Below are 14,754 nucleotides of genomic sequence, written 5' to 3'. Positions count from 1 at the left end.
TCGTGCAAGAAATTCCAAGGCATCATCACAGCAAGCCTCATTTATAGAACCATCTCACATCCCAAAAGTGGTTCTTCCCATTATTGTAGAGGGCAATTGGCTAATTGAGCCTATTTTTATCTTCAGTGTCCCTTTAAGCCCTTTACTGTTGGCATGCATAAATACCTGAAAAGATTTTTTAGCGAAATGTGCAGAACACATCAAAGAAAATCAACGAAAAAAAAAATTTGACTTTTTTAGGGATACAGCGGAAACATACGGCTGATAGTAGGCTCCACCCCAAGCTACCAGTAACTTTGTGAAGTTTGTATACAGCCATCGTTGTACGTGAACCATAGGTGCACATTTCATTTGCTTTACATCACGTGACACCACTGCAGCCACCATCTTGCATCGGTCTGTCTCCAGTGCTTTCAAAAGCAGGAGAGTTCTGCGCCACACTTCTTTTTTGTCCCATGTTTCTGCCCTAAACAAGTAACACTTGCTGCCTATGTAGTGTTGGCCAAAGACATTTCACCAGAAACTTCGTACTCAACACCAAAACTCTGCAAGGAAAAAAGAAAGATTTACTGGTACATTGCTTTTCAGCAACGCTTGTCCAAGGGTTACCATGTCTAATATGACGAATCACAGGATGGAGAAAGCAAGGCTTGTTGCAGCAACATGCACTTCGCTTTTCGCGACCCCTTTATGGTGAAGCACACTGAAACCTAAAGGAGATGCACCAGATCATTGTGGGATGAGCATTTAATGGAGGCGAAAGTGATGATCCAATGTCCAGAGGCGTGCCTTGCGCACTTCGAGAGCTTGGGTCCGTCATGTAAGAGCAAGGGCACCATCCGATGCAGGAGCCAGGCGATAGTGGTGCAGCCAAGCCAGGAAGGTGAAGGCGCCATCTTGGGACACACTCCCTCTGCCAATAGCTGGGCTTGTCATCTGCCACCCGTGGGTCCGGCTTACTTGGACCTCTCACGCATCTTCCTGCGCTTGCGCTTCAACCTTCGCATCCGCTTCTTACGCCACTTGGCCCTCATTGCTGGTAGGTACCTGTTAGAAACAAAACACGGATCGGACTCAGCGCAATGCACAGCCTTGTAGCCCAGCAGGTGCAAAAGTTGTGACTCATGTCAGCCAATGAGACTTTTGCATTCCAAAAAGTGAGGAGTGTTCACTCACTGTGTGCTAGTAAAATACTTCTGTGATGCTTACGTTTAGTCTGTATTGCACCGAGGGCAATCAGATGAATCATGGAGGAGCTGTTCCGATTCTTTTTTTTCTTCAGGTTGGCTGATGCGCCAACACCAGTGCCACAGATGATGGCCCTCGGCAATAATATTGACTAAAGCCTCGCAGAAGTATTAGCAGCGCACAATGGATGAGCCACTTAGAATGTGCGACAAGCTCTTGTTACAGATTAGCTGACATGGAATGCTGCACTCATTCACAACACTTTCAGCAAACACGCTATTAAGAGACTGGAAATCACAGCAGACGTTTTTGCTGCATAACATCCAAGATTGTCTAGCACTGGGTCTCCTGGCAGCCGAACAGGTCACGTTCATTTGCTTCGTAACTTTCACACCTTGCATACTCCGCAATGACACTGTTCAGACTTCTAATTCTGTTAACAATGGGCAGTTATGCAACACCTCTTGCCAGCAGCCATGCCTTGGGTTTTTGCGGCCTGGCCGTTTCTCCCACAAGAACCACCACCAAAAGCACACCTAGTGCGACATACGGAACGCACACGATACTTGTGCTGTGAGGGGCAACGCCTTCATTTTCGCTAACTGTCATTTCAAAATCTATGTGCACACGACATACCAGCACGATATACAATGACGGGCTGAAAGATTTTGCCACTGGTTGTTAGCGTCATTCGTGTATTAAACGGTGGTCCATCAGAACAATAACAGCTGCTATGCGAGATATGTCCTTAGACTAAAGTTGTATTAACCGAGCTCACAAAGGTAAATTTTTGAACGAAGTTTGACCTCTGCTGAAGAACACAGGAAAAATGTTGCGAAAAATAATCCCAACCCAAATGCCAATCCTTCAAAATTCTTATTCCCTTAGTCTTAGCTTAATTCTTCCCGACCTGGATAACAGAATACCAATCTGAACAGTAATTGTTTTGAAACAATAACACGTACTGTCGTGAAACATCATTGTGTTTTGTTTTTAACTGCGTCCGGTCTGCATACTTGGCCTATATCGCACATCGTTTACAGCACAAGCGTGACGCCTAGAAATCACTACACGTGCCACACACCAAGTATTTTATTTACGAGATAGCGGTATTCAGTTCTTTACTGTCCTGCACGTAACGCATCAACAAAAACATCAAACGTACGCATAATCGAATAAAGCGTTCTCAGTCGTGCTCACGGCATGGTACAGAGCGTCCCGCATACGCGTGACGGCATGACTTGTAATCGCACAGTCGAATTGTTTAGACAGATTAAGGTCCTCGCCAAAACGAAGTAATAATAAACGAACGCTATTACCAGTCATAACAAGAAGAAATTAGTAGAAAAAAACAGCGTGACACACCACCACTGTTCGCAAAGACACCGAACTCGCTTTAAACTATATATTGCAGTACATATTTCGCATGAATAAGTATATTAATGCCTTAAGAGTGTTAGTTATGTTTGTATTAAGTACTTTGTAGCTATGAGTATCAAAAAAACGAGCAGATGATTCACGATTTACTTACCGCACAAAACGATGCGACCACGCGCGGCAAAGAGAGTTGACAAGTAGGGATTGGTCACGTGAACAGCCCGAAGCCTCGTAGCTCGGCTTCTACCGGCTACTTCTGGCTGGACATTCTGGATGCTTGCTTTTTAGCGGTTTCGATTTCGGAAAGCACCATTGCTTGCTGTGGGTAGGGTCGCTCTATCAATTAAGGGAGCCGTGAATGAGATGTTGAGCGAATTATCAGGGAAATCTCTGCAACTGTAGATCTCAGACTTGCACACTGGGCCATAAAGGAGGTCACGGTGGCCCGCTTTATCTTGAGAGCATCGTCTGGAGGGGTCTGGGCCGGTCCTATGGATATTCATAAGATATCCACTAATAGGATACCCACTGCCAAAAGATGGATATTCTAGGGATATGCAGAATTTTTCCTGCGGACGTCCCTCACATGACCGTTTGGCCACATTTTCCGTCTCCTGTGGACAATCCTTGCATGTCCAAGTCCGCGAGGGACATCATGGGGAGATGCTGTGAAAATTTTACGGACGCATGCCAGGGCCTTTTCGCACAGTGTTCGTCATAATGCCTTTTATTTATGGTCGCAGAGCGCTAGCACGCATCAAGAACACGTACACTTTGTGCACATGTTACGCACGCGTGCACGTGTGCGGAAGTGCAACATACTCCGCATCCTCTATAGCCCTACAGCTTCCACCAAGCACAAGAGGCTTATTGAACTAACTGAAGTTTTTAAAGTAAATTACGTTAGAAAATTCGCAAAGTACTACGTGCACACGAGCTGCAGACAATTCAGATGTGAACATGTAAGAAAACATAATTCTATTGCGAGGAAATTCAGAAAAAGCCTCAACTGGAGCACAAATATTCATGTGTATGCCGAAAAAGGTCCATATGGGATAACATTAGGGCATCCATGGTAAGATATCCGTAGCAGGTCCATCATGTTGGCTCACGTTTACAGGTACACATTTCAGATTATAGCGATAGCGCACACATCTCCTAGGTTAGTGATACCTCGTGAAGTTTATGATGCGGATTCGCACTCTTCAAACTACCACTTTCGTTTCAGCACTTATGCAAATATATAATTATTTGCTATATTAATTCTTTTTGATTGCGCCAGGTCAGACCTCGAAACCTTCTTTGAAGGCACACAAGTGCTTGACCGTTAGGGATTCTGAGGCACTGTTCATTAGCCAGCGAACTTTTTAGAAATGACTTTCCGTGCCGGCTCAATCAACACAAGTGGTTATGAACTCAATGAACAAAAACGCTGTTCATCGCAATTTGGCTGTTCCGAAACCGAAACCAATTTTCAGCTGAGACAAGTCGGGGCGATTAGGTCACATGCACGGGTCACATGACATTTTTGAACGACGTCACGTTTCGTATTTTACCCAGCCTCTTTTTGTGCCCTCTTCGCCGTGCGTGCTAGCATCGTTCCGTGCGGTAAGTAAATCCGGATTAATCAGCCTGTTTTCTTGGTGTTCATAGTCAGTATTTAGTTCATAAAATATGTGTAGGTATCATAGCACACAACCGAGCTACATTTATGCCATAAATGCAGATTTAAATTGTGTTGCCGGCTTCGATGTCTTGGTGCAAATGATGCAGGACGCGTCGCAGAGTTTATTTCTTCCCGTAGTCTGTTGCATCACCGCGCTAGTTTTTTGCTAACAATCTATACATGCGGTTACACACCTAATTTTGTTGCTGAACTTTATAGTTTTTCTCATGTTCCCACGTCGTGTAGAAAGCGACTCGGTGCCGAGATAACTGGGCGAGCACTGTTTACAATTCTGCTTGATCACGAATCCACGTATGTTATTCAATTGACTGCGCCTCCCTGGTTTTTCGTGTTCTCGAGAAGACGAGTGCTAAGATTCGAAAAAAAAAAAAAAAAAACTTTGACACGTGCTGTTAAGAGCGTCAGGCATTGCGAGTAGGTAGCCTTAAAATGTATAAAAACACCTACTCGCAAGAATGTTTCGCACAGCAGATGTATGGATATGTAGTAACTTTGCCCCACTATGTTGAGGTAGTTGTGATCCTTCTCAACTTTCGGAACTTCTTTTGGTTAGACATGTCACTGAAATTTCGTTCCACACGGTGTAGCTGGTTAATGCCATCGGAAGGCTGTCCATTAGGTCATAAGTCATCCACTCTCACCATGTTCAGCCTATTACAAGTTATCTGCTGACCTAGTGCTCCCAGAGTAGGAAAATTGGGCTATTTCCTGCACGAGCTGAACCTGTTTTATGCTTGAAAGTTTCCTAATTTTATTAATCTGTCTTCGTCACCTCACTTTTTTCGAATCAATCCATATATTCATTTTGCTTATATTTCGCTTTGAACTCCCTGTCGCTACTTGTGTGGCACTTAGCTTTCAAGTTTTTGTTAGCCTCCTACTTTCGGCACTATAAGTCACTGCACATTATTAAATTTTGTTTTTCTTAGAAGTTTATGAGCCGTTCACTGCCTTCTAGTGTGCAAAGTATCGTTTTCTGAGGTAACCGTGCATACTATTTCATCTTTAATATCACTGACAGATGTATTACTACACCGGGTACAAGTTATACAAGTTAGGTCCTGCGACATCCCCATTGCCCTTAGCAGTGTTGCATTCTTAGTGGCCTTTGTTTTTTAATGCATGTACTTGCTTCAGGATAAATAGTAAACGCATGCTGTGTGAAAGTGGGGGAGTATGAAACAGTGGAGCTTTGCGTGTTTACTGTGGCAGCACTGTATGGTTGCATGAGAGGGCAAGTATTGTGCGTGTTGCACATACAACGCCCTGCCTGCCTCTCGACGGTGCTTATGATGCGGACACGAGAGGCTGCAACAGAATGGCTGGTTTGCAAGATTCTGTGTGAACGCTCTCAATGAATTGGGCCATGAAGTTCAAGTAGTACAGCTGCACTTGAAGGAAAATGAACGTTTTTGTCAGCATCTTCTTTTTTAATGAATTCAGAGACCTACATAATCTACTAATGCTTTATATTGTTACGCGAACGAATGATTAAGATTGGAGACAATGAGCAGCTTCTGTAGCCTACTTTGCCTTATTGCTGAATGACGCAAACAAGTTTTGCTTTGTTCTGGGAATCATGGTTGTGCAGGTGTTGCCAAGGTTCAGCAATTTAAAGGTATCATTATATCAAATTAAAATGTGCGACTTTTTTCCAACTATCACACTTGCAGACTGTCATGGTTCTACGTGTGAGAGGCGTGTGGTGCAGCTCTACAACTATGAAATATCTTGGAGCTCGTTTAAATCTTAAAGTCGTTTTATATCTAAGCAAGCACACTTTGCCTTAAGCAGTCGGAAAACCCAATGCTGCACAATCTTCAGTGTTATGTAGTGAGCATGTACGCTGTAACATATTCTCAATAATGTACACTTTCTCTGGACAAATGCTGAAAGTATTATCATTTGAAACTTTTAAATATATTTTATGGTTATGGGGAGTGCATCATACTGAATCGAAGTCATGGTTTGTTGGAAATAGGTACGTGCCAGCATGAGGGCCAAGTGGCGTAAGAAGCGGATGCGCAGGTTGAAGCGCAAGCGCAGGAAGATGCGTGAGAGGTCCAAGTAGGCCAGACCCGCGAGTGGTGGAAGACAAACCCGGCTGCTGGCAGAGGGAGTGTCCGAAGACGTCGCCTTCAGCTTCCTGCCTGGACTGTGCCACCACGACTGGGCTGCTGCATAGGATGGCGCCTTGCACTTACATGACGGACCCAAGCTCTCGATCTGAGCAAGGCACTGCCCTGGACATTGGATCATCAACTGTGCGTCCATTAAAACCTCATCTCGGAAAAAAATTCTTGCTTGTTTCTTTTTGTTCTTGAATTCCTCCGTGTTCATTCAAGAGCTGATATTTGCTTGCATTTAATATGAAATTCTGTGTTGATAAACCAAGTAAATGGCACAAGTATGGCTATGCACTCTTTATATTTTTTGACGTTAGAAGTGAAAGACATTACAAAGTTCTAACAGCCTAGTTCAAGTGAATTGGTCTCTAATCAGGTTATATGCTTTTACCACTGTGTTCAGAAATGTGCCTTAATTTGAAGCTCATCTGTGTCTTTGTCAAGATCTCAACAAGGTGGCTAGAAACCCGGAAAATTCATTGAATTGTAAAGGAGTTTTTTGTTTTAGTGAGTAATGCACGACTGGTTAAGCTGACCGAATTGTAAATTCATGTAGGCTGAAAGCTTTCCTGTGAAGTAATTAGGTGATTGTAATAAAAGAATCGATTTGCAAATTACACATAATACTGGCTTAATGTGAGCACAGGCTTAGCCCCAGCATGCACTTGCAAGTTGGCACAACCTACTGCAGTGCAGCTTATATGCAGGGCTTGCCATTCGTTAAGCATCTTGTATGTTGCAGTGAAGGACATTGATAATGGCAAAAGTGAGCCTGGCACCTAAGGTACATGCCAACGGTGAACTAAGGGCATTGGTCTGCTGCAGAGGTTTTTTCTTTAGATAAAAGTTGATGCCGCATTGTGGCAGCATTGTAGCCTACATAAGCAGTTATTACAGTTTTCGTCATAGTGTAACGAGCGCACTGGGTTGCACTGTCGCATGGGGCAATAATATGCAGAAACTAGATTGAGGAAGGGGCTGGACATGGCATGGAATTTAAGCTCGGTGCTGCTATGACTGCTGTGCTAGTGTATTTCATTACAAAATGCCTGGTTGGGATATATTGGCTACTGGCAGCTGTGTGGCATCAATGAAATCTGCTGCGATGAAGTAAGCTTGTGGCTATGCTGGCAAAAAAATTCTGTTTGAAGAAATGCCTGTATGCAGCAATACCTACAAGCTAGCCGAGCTTTGATAATGCAATAGGACGAACTCGGGCAGCGCGGGGCAAGCAACGTGTCCAGCACTGCTGCTGTGCTTTTGTATGAGAAGAAAAAAAAAGCGATTTGTCAGTACATCAATTGCTTTAAAGACTTAAGGCATGCATTGCACTGATGATGTAGTGCAGATTAACGACTAGTGGGCAAAGCAGTGACTAAACTTTATTGCATAAAAATGTACTTTCTATTCAGGTTATTACGGGTCTTACTGTGTAATGAGCCATAGATATTTTTATGTGACCCACAACGATGTGCCATTTCCTCATCATTCCAGGCCATTTTCCTCTTCGTAGTGCACTAGTTGCATGACAAAGCACTTCTAAAGCTGAGCCTTCCGCACCCTCCTGGACTTTCCAAACCTGGGTGCTGCTGCTGTCTTGCTGAATAGCTCACACTTAAAAAAAAAGTGCATGTGCAATGCCAGTATTCAGCTTCAATCCCCCAGCTCAGCAGCCTGATGCTTTAACCGCTAGGCTGCAGTTGCATGTTTACTTCGATCATGCTAATCTTTCAGGTGACATCACGTTGTGTAGCGCGGCTGCATGAGGGCATTTTTAGTATTAACCGCATCACAAAAGCTCCGCCTCACAGTTTCCAAGATCTGCAGGGTGAATCCAGATAAGAACGAACAGGTGGTCCTGGTCACCATTCCCGATTTTGATGAAATTTACTTTAGACGCAGGTTTTGGGCCCAGAACAATGATTCTGAACTAAATTTTGTGAAAAAAACTTTGTTCTCGTGAAAAAAAAATTCGCAAATTTCGGCTCTCGAAAACTTTTCCGCCAGTTCTCCGAATTCTGAACTTTGAGCGTGCATACAGAAACAATGGTACACTTCCTCACAATATTTTTTTCACCACAAAGAACAAGTGGAATGCTACCTTGCGAATATTTTATTACAGTTGGCTACAAAAGGAATATTGAGCAAAAAAGATCACAAGCATGGTAAACAGACTGAAATACCTGTAATTCAGCATTTTATTGTTCTAGACTAATTAGAGTGAGGACAACAAAACCCAGTGCACATGGAATTTTAAGTTTTAACATTTTTACGAAATAATTTTCGTTGCGTTGTCAAGCACTGTTATATTTAAAAATAGAACTTAAACATAAGTGGTTTGCCAATAACATTGAAATTTGAAAATAGTTTTCTGAAGGTCATTCTTAACTTTTTTGAAGATCAGTCTGGTTGAAGTCGAGGACGATGCCTACCACTGTGCGTAAAAGAATGTTGCATTATTTGAGTACCAAACAAGTTACAATGCGTCAAATGTGACCACAATCAGCCTAGTGGCAGCAACGCGGATTTGGTGCGTTCCGATTTGTTGAGCTACGCAGGAATTCATTCATTGTAATATTCATTGTCCATATATAACGCTGCCAACATGTGATGCTGTCCTATGTGGGGTAGAACCTTTTTTAACTGCACCATTGCGCATGTTGTATGCCAGTGTGGCCAAGGAAGAAGGCTGACAGTACTGTTGCCATGGGCTTATAATTTATTAATCTGGTCTTGTACCTTTTTAAGAACATGCAACATTCGATTTCACTGTGGAGAAGTTGCTTATCCAAAGCAACTGTCCTTACCACGAACAACTGCAGTGCGGAGTAAGGGGCCCGCTTGCACGCTAGCATATACCACAACTGAATACCAGGCCTTGCAGTTACCGCAACCCATTCTCTTGCCTTCAGTCACCTTAAAGATCCAATGCCTGCTTTTGGAACGTAAATCAATGTAACCTTTGGTAGCTTAGGAGTCGGAACTTGCACCGTATTGGAGTTGATGGCAGATAAGGCGGGATTTCAAAGGTTGTGCTTGGTATGTACCGAAATTGGCATTGTGTGACAAGAGTGTATGACAAACACAAATTATCAGTCATGCCATGAATATCATGACGTGTCATGTAGGTCATATGAGACAGCTGCCTATACCAGTGGCGTAGCCGGAAATTTCGTCTGGGGGGGGAGGGGGGCTCATTTTGCCGCTCGACCTCCTCCTTATAGAAAATGTCGAGGGATCAAATACATTAAACAATAATAACTGCATTGCCATTGCTAGAGAGTCTGCAGACGAATTCTTGAATTCTACGCACTGTCAAGACAAACATGTATTTTTTTCTAAACGAATATACTCTTATGTCTCAAAAATTGTGCCCGAAATAACTGATAGCAATGCTTCCATGTTTTCTGTATATTTAATAAGTAAAGCAGATATCACATGAACTTTAGAACTATACCCATTTGAAACCGGCAAAGGAATACATGCCGCTGATACGAAAAATGTAAAGGTCATGAAATGAACAAGTTGAGGACAAATATTTTAATAAAACTTTGTTAGCCTCCCTACCTTTCTCTTATTTGCATCTCTCTCTCTCTCTCCGTCATTCAAGAATCTTGTTTACATTTTTGTACATATGCGACTACCAAGTAAAGATCTCAATGAAGCTGTCCTTTGTTAGAATGTATTGTGCAGGAGCAGCTATCACCAGTCGTGATGTAACTGCTCCGAAATTAAAGTCGCAACAGAGAGCAGACATAAAAAGCAGGAGTTCTGCAAAATATACGAGGGCGAGTCAAATGAAAGTGAGCCACTGTGAATATATGGCCAACGGGGTACTTTATTTAAAGTAGTCGCCATAAGCATCTAGACATTTGTCCCACTGACTAACAAGTCACATGATTTCCGTCTCATAGAAGTCCTTGGGTTGCTGCTTCAAAAAGTCTAACCGACTCTTTCACGTCATCGTCCGACACGAATCTGGTTCCCTTGAGCTGTTTTTCAAATTTTCCAAAATGTGGAAGTCGCAAGGCGACAGGTCTAACCTGTATGGTGGATGTTGCAGCGTTTCCCACTTGAACTTTGCCAGTTTTTTATTAACCACATCAGCAACATGGGGATGGGCATTGTGGTGGAGCAAGACGACCGCATTCCTCAATTTTCCACGTTGTTTCTTCTTGATTGCGACACGCAGCTGATCCGACGTTTCACAATATCGGAAATGATTGATAGACTCTCCAGGTTTAGCAAATTTCATCAATAATGGCCCCTGACGATAGAAAAAAAAGTCAACAACACTTTTCCGGCAGAAATGATGGCCTTTGCTTTCCTTGGGGGTGGTGAATTCAAATGTTTCCACTATAAGCTTTGCCGTCATGTTTCAGGCTCGTAGCAGTGGCACCATGATTCGTCCCCAGTCACAGTTGCAGACAAAAAGTCATCACCCGCATCGTGATACCGGATTAGATGAGTCAAGGCAGCACCGAACCTCTCCGTCTTCTGGCGGTGGTTCAAAATCTTTGGCATCCATTGTGCACACAACAGCCGATAACCGAGATGTTATGAATTACGGTGTGATCCAAACCGTGACTGATGCACACACGCCCTGCCAATTCGTCGATGCTTAATTGTCCTCCATTCTTGTTTAATGAACCTTTGCAATTGTGTTGGGGGTGATTGTACGGTGGCTTTGGCTGGTTCTTGGATTGTCTTTGCAACTTTCACGTCCTTCTTTGAACCTTTTGCTCCAACGCTTCACAGTGGTCAATGAAATGCAATGGTCACTGTACACGGCAGCCAAACGGCGACAATTTCTTTTTGGGAAACAACTTCATCTGACAAAAACCTCATGTCACCATGCTGTTCAACTTTTGGAATGTCCATTATGTCACGCAACCATGTTCAACCTGTTATATAAGAACATTAAAGAACCTTGATCCTCACACCTGCGTGTCACTTTTGTAAATGAGAGATGCTTCTGTGCCACATGCATGCCTCGCAGATAATGAACCGAACCATTATTGCGCAGGGTGGGTTGGCTCACTTTCATTCGACTCGCCTTTGTACATTAGAAATCCAAAGAGGCAGCTCGACAAAGGGCAAAAAAGTGCTCAGCAGACCATCGGCAGTACGAGCTGAATAAAGTTTGACTCCCTCTTTCTCTCTGGCTGGCGCTGACGTTCCGACAAGGGGACATGGCTTCGTCAAATCCATTTGATACTCCCCTTATCAAAACCTCTGCTACAGCCTCAGGCATCGGTTGTTCGACCACTGTTTGAACACTTATAATCTCTATCTTCCTGTGAACATCGGTCTATTTCGCTTCCTTGTTCTACATTATATTCATGGTTCACGCTTTGCGCATTTAGTAACGATGGACAAATCTGTGACACAATGAATGCTAAAAATGTGCAACGCATAAGGAAACACGCACCAAGTACGTTTGGAGTCATTTTTTATTGTTCACACCAACTCTGTTATATGCGGCACTTCGCTGTCAAAACCTTGCAAAACTTGCGTCTCCGTATCCAAAACTTCGTCCGCGGCTTGACCCTGTGTTAGAATATAAGAAGGTGTCAGCGTATCTTTCGATATTTTGCAGCCATAAAAATAATAAATTATTATAACAGCAGGCAATGAAAAATATTATTGCTCGTCTGTTAAACTGTGACCAGTTTGTGCCGCAGCATGTGACTTCTGACGAACGAGTTGTCAAAACAGAATTACGAATAAGTATATTTTTTTGCTTAAAAATCACATTCATTATTTCAGAACTCAAACTAAATGTAACAATACGCCTGGGCTTCGTTCAAGCCATCTACTCCAGCAAAGTAAAAAAAAAGAAGACGGAATTAAACGTGTATTTGTGATCCTTAAGTTAATCATTAAGCGCGGAAGTTAGCTCTTTCGTACTTAGCCTATTGACACTCGTGCCTGTTTGTCTTTCTCCGGTGAGCGCTTTTCACCGGGTAAAAAACGTTAAACCTTATCGCTCGGCGCAGGACGCGCCTGCATGTATCGGAATTTTGTCGCATGTTATCGATGGTTCTGTGCGTTGCCTGTTGTCACCGAACCTTGAGTAATTTGGCTGTATGCGCGACGCGAATTGTGTAGTACTCCCTGGATGACACGCGGGCGCCATCTATTAGACTGGCACATTCAACGAGTTATGTAGAGAAGCCGACGCGCGTGACCCGCTGATCGGATGTCGACGATCGCCGATTGTGTTCGCCGCTGTCGCCGTGCTTTGACTGTCACTTGTTCCTGCATGTGGGCACAGGTTCGTCCATTAAAGTGTTAGTTTTGCGACTCACAGCTTTTGCTACTGTGTTCCTCGTCACTACAACGTGACACTACAGGCAGAGGGATCACAATTATGTTTTACGGTTTTGTTAAAATTAGGCGCTGGGAGGTACGTGAAGTTCACAAATGCAAATAAGTTATGTGGTCAGGGGAACACAAAGTGAGATGATAATTATCGCTGTCTGCCGGTCAATTAATTAAAAAAAAGAACTCTTTAGTAACTGCAGTAAGCGGGCACGTTTGTATGGGAAAGTTAGAGGGCGTTGTGATTCTACGCGGTTCCACCTGGCAGAATTCTTCCAGCACGCCTGTGCTTCAAGATATCCGGCCGCAAATATTAATTTCGGTTCTCGTAATTACGCATGCTAGACAGTGAGTATCGGCGCAAAGCTCCTCCCTGATCTGACGCGGCTGTTGCGTGCAGCGTTTAGTACGAAAATGGGGCGGAGGCATAGGCAAAGTTGAAAACTGTTCCCCTTTCACTCTCGGCTGGCGAAACAGAAAATCGGAGAACCCGGAATCGCTGTCGAAGCACGCAACCGCGCAGCCTGTAATGGTGGCGGCAGCGGACATGCCGATATAAGGGAACCAACGGAGAAGCCGGTAGGGCAAAGCGCATGTGCAGCAGCGACTAGGCGAGCGGGCATTTTCCTTGCCTGGGTGACGAAAATAAAGTGATGGCTAATGTTTAAATATTGTAATATTTACTGAAATCACCAACAACAAAAACAGATTTAGCGGTGTTAACAAATATATTGTTCTGCTATATTAAAGTGGGTGTCCTCATGCACAAATCTCACTTTTGGTGGAAACACGACTACCCATCAAGATGTCAAGGCTTTAAAAATGTTCTAAATCAGGGTGTCTACCGACCGGGAAAACCGGGAATTCTCAGGGAATTTGAACAGTCTGGAAATACTCAGGGAAAACTCAGGGAATTTGTGCTTTTATCAGGAAAAGTTACCTGTAACTTTAATGAAAGGGAACGAAAGTCGTGTTAATGCTAGCTCTAGTAACAGAGGAATCGCAAAGAATCGTCATTGACGCCGTGTCATCGGCACGATGTATTGCCAGAGTAGTTAACGACCCATTTTCCAGACGCCCGATTTTTCGGACACGCCCGATAATTTGCACGACTTTGCGGCACCACCACGTACTCCATATAGTCAATGTATATTGCCCTGACTGCAGGTCTGAAATGGAATTAATCAAAGCCACCACCGCCGCCATTTTGATTATCTCGCTGCCTCGAACCGGCACTCTCGCATGCAGATCCGCTGGCAGCCGTAGCCACTACCGCGGCAGTGTTAAGCCTAGCTGCTTCTGCGTTCGCTATTAAGCTTCTTGCCGTGAGGTGCCGTGTTTTTCATTGAAAGAATTTGCCGCTGTCAGCAATGGCACCGATTCTGCCTTTTTAATCCTCGCGATTGGCTTCGAAGCTCGCAAAGCACAGCGCGTTGCGTAATGCCAGTCACCGAAAGTTAGTTTCGCCTCAGTAGAGCAGTGCTAGGTGGTGAAGCATAACAAGCGTGGGAAGGGGCAATTGTCATGGGACACGTGCACCCCCGTCTCATGTCAAAGTGTGAGCACCGATATGCCTAATAGGTGTACTGACAGGCTTTAATAGTTTTTTTTTTTTTGGACGTGCCTGTGGCAATTTTGGCCCTTAAGGGCAGTTAAAGACATGCATTCATTTTTTTTTTTCGGGCAGCCAGATTTTTCGGATGTTTTGTCGGCTCCTAGCGAGTCCGAAAAATGGGACGTTGACTGTATAACTGACCGACCAAGAGGATGCTTCAAATGATCCATGGGGTGAAAGGGTGGCAAAAGGAGGATGAGAACCGAAAGGACCGGCGCACCAAGGAATTAACGGGAAAGGAAGCGTGCCGCCGCCTCTTTGAAGGAGCTTGAGCTCAAAAAACAGTGTTAGCTGACGCCGAGATGCAGGTGTCCCTCATCCAAACCGGAATAAATTCTTTAAAGCAGTGAAACCCAACACTGAGATGTTGTGTATGAGCTGAGAGTATGTCAGGCCAGTTGAGGTTGACTTCCCAGCTGCCGAGAGAGAATCTTAAT

General features: G+C 43.9%; 2 long non-coding RNA genes across 2 annotated transcripts; one reads left to right on the top strand and one right to left on the bottom strand.

Moving 5' to 3' along the window:
* Window positions 1-729: 729 nt before the first annotated feature.
* On the bottom strand, window positions 730-2,860 carry LOC142590399 (uncharacterized). The gene is made up of 2 exons (XR_012830096.1): window positions 2,720-2,860; window positions 730-1,047 (listed from the first exon to the last, which is right to left on the bottom strand). It is a non-coding gene; the product is annotated as an uncharacterized LOC142590399 (long non-coding RNA).
* A 1,206-nt stretch (window positions 2,861-4,066) lies between these two features.
* LOC142590398 (uncharacterized) lies at window positions 4,067-6,549 on the top strand. The gene is made up of 2 exons (XR_012830095.1): window positions 4,067-4,173; window positions 6,234-6,549. It is a non-coding gene; the product is annotated as an uncharacterized LOC142590398 (long non-coding RNA).
* The last annotated feature ends 8,205 nt before the right edge of the window (window positions 6,550-14,754 follow it).

The sequence above is a fragment of the Dermacentor variabilis genome, chromosome 8 (genome assembly GCF_050947875.1).
Source record: "Dermacentor variabilis isolate Ectoservices chromosome 8, ASM5094787v1, whole genome shotgun sequence".
Taxonomy (NCBI): domain Eukaryota; kingdom Metazoa; phylum Arthropoda; class Arachnida; order Ixodida; family Ixodidae; genus Dermacentor; species Dermacentor variabilis.
The sequence above is the reverse complement of the archived record's forward strand: the minus strand, read 5'-3'. Positions and strand labels throughout refer to the sequence as shown.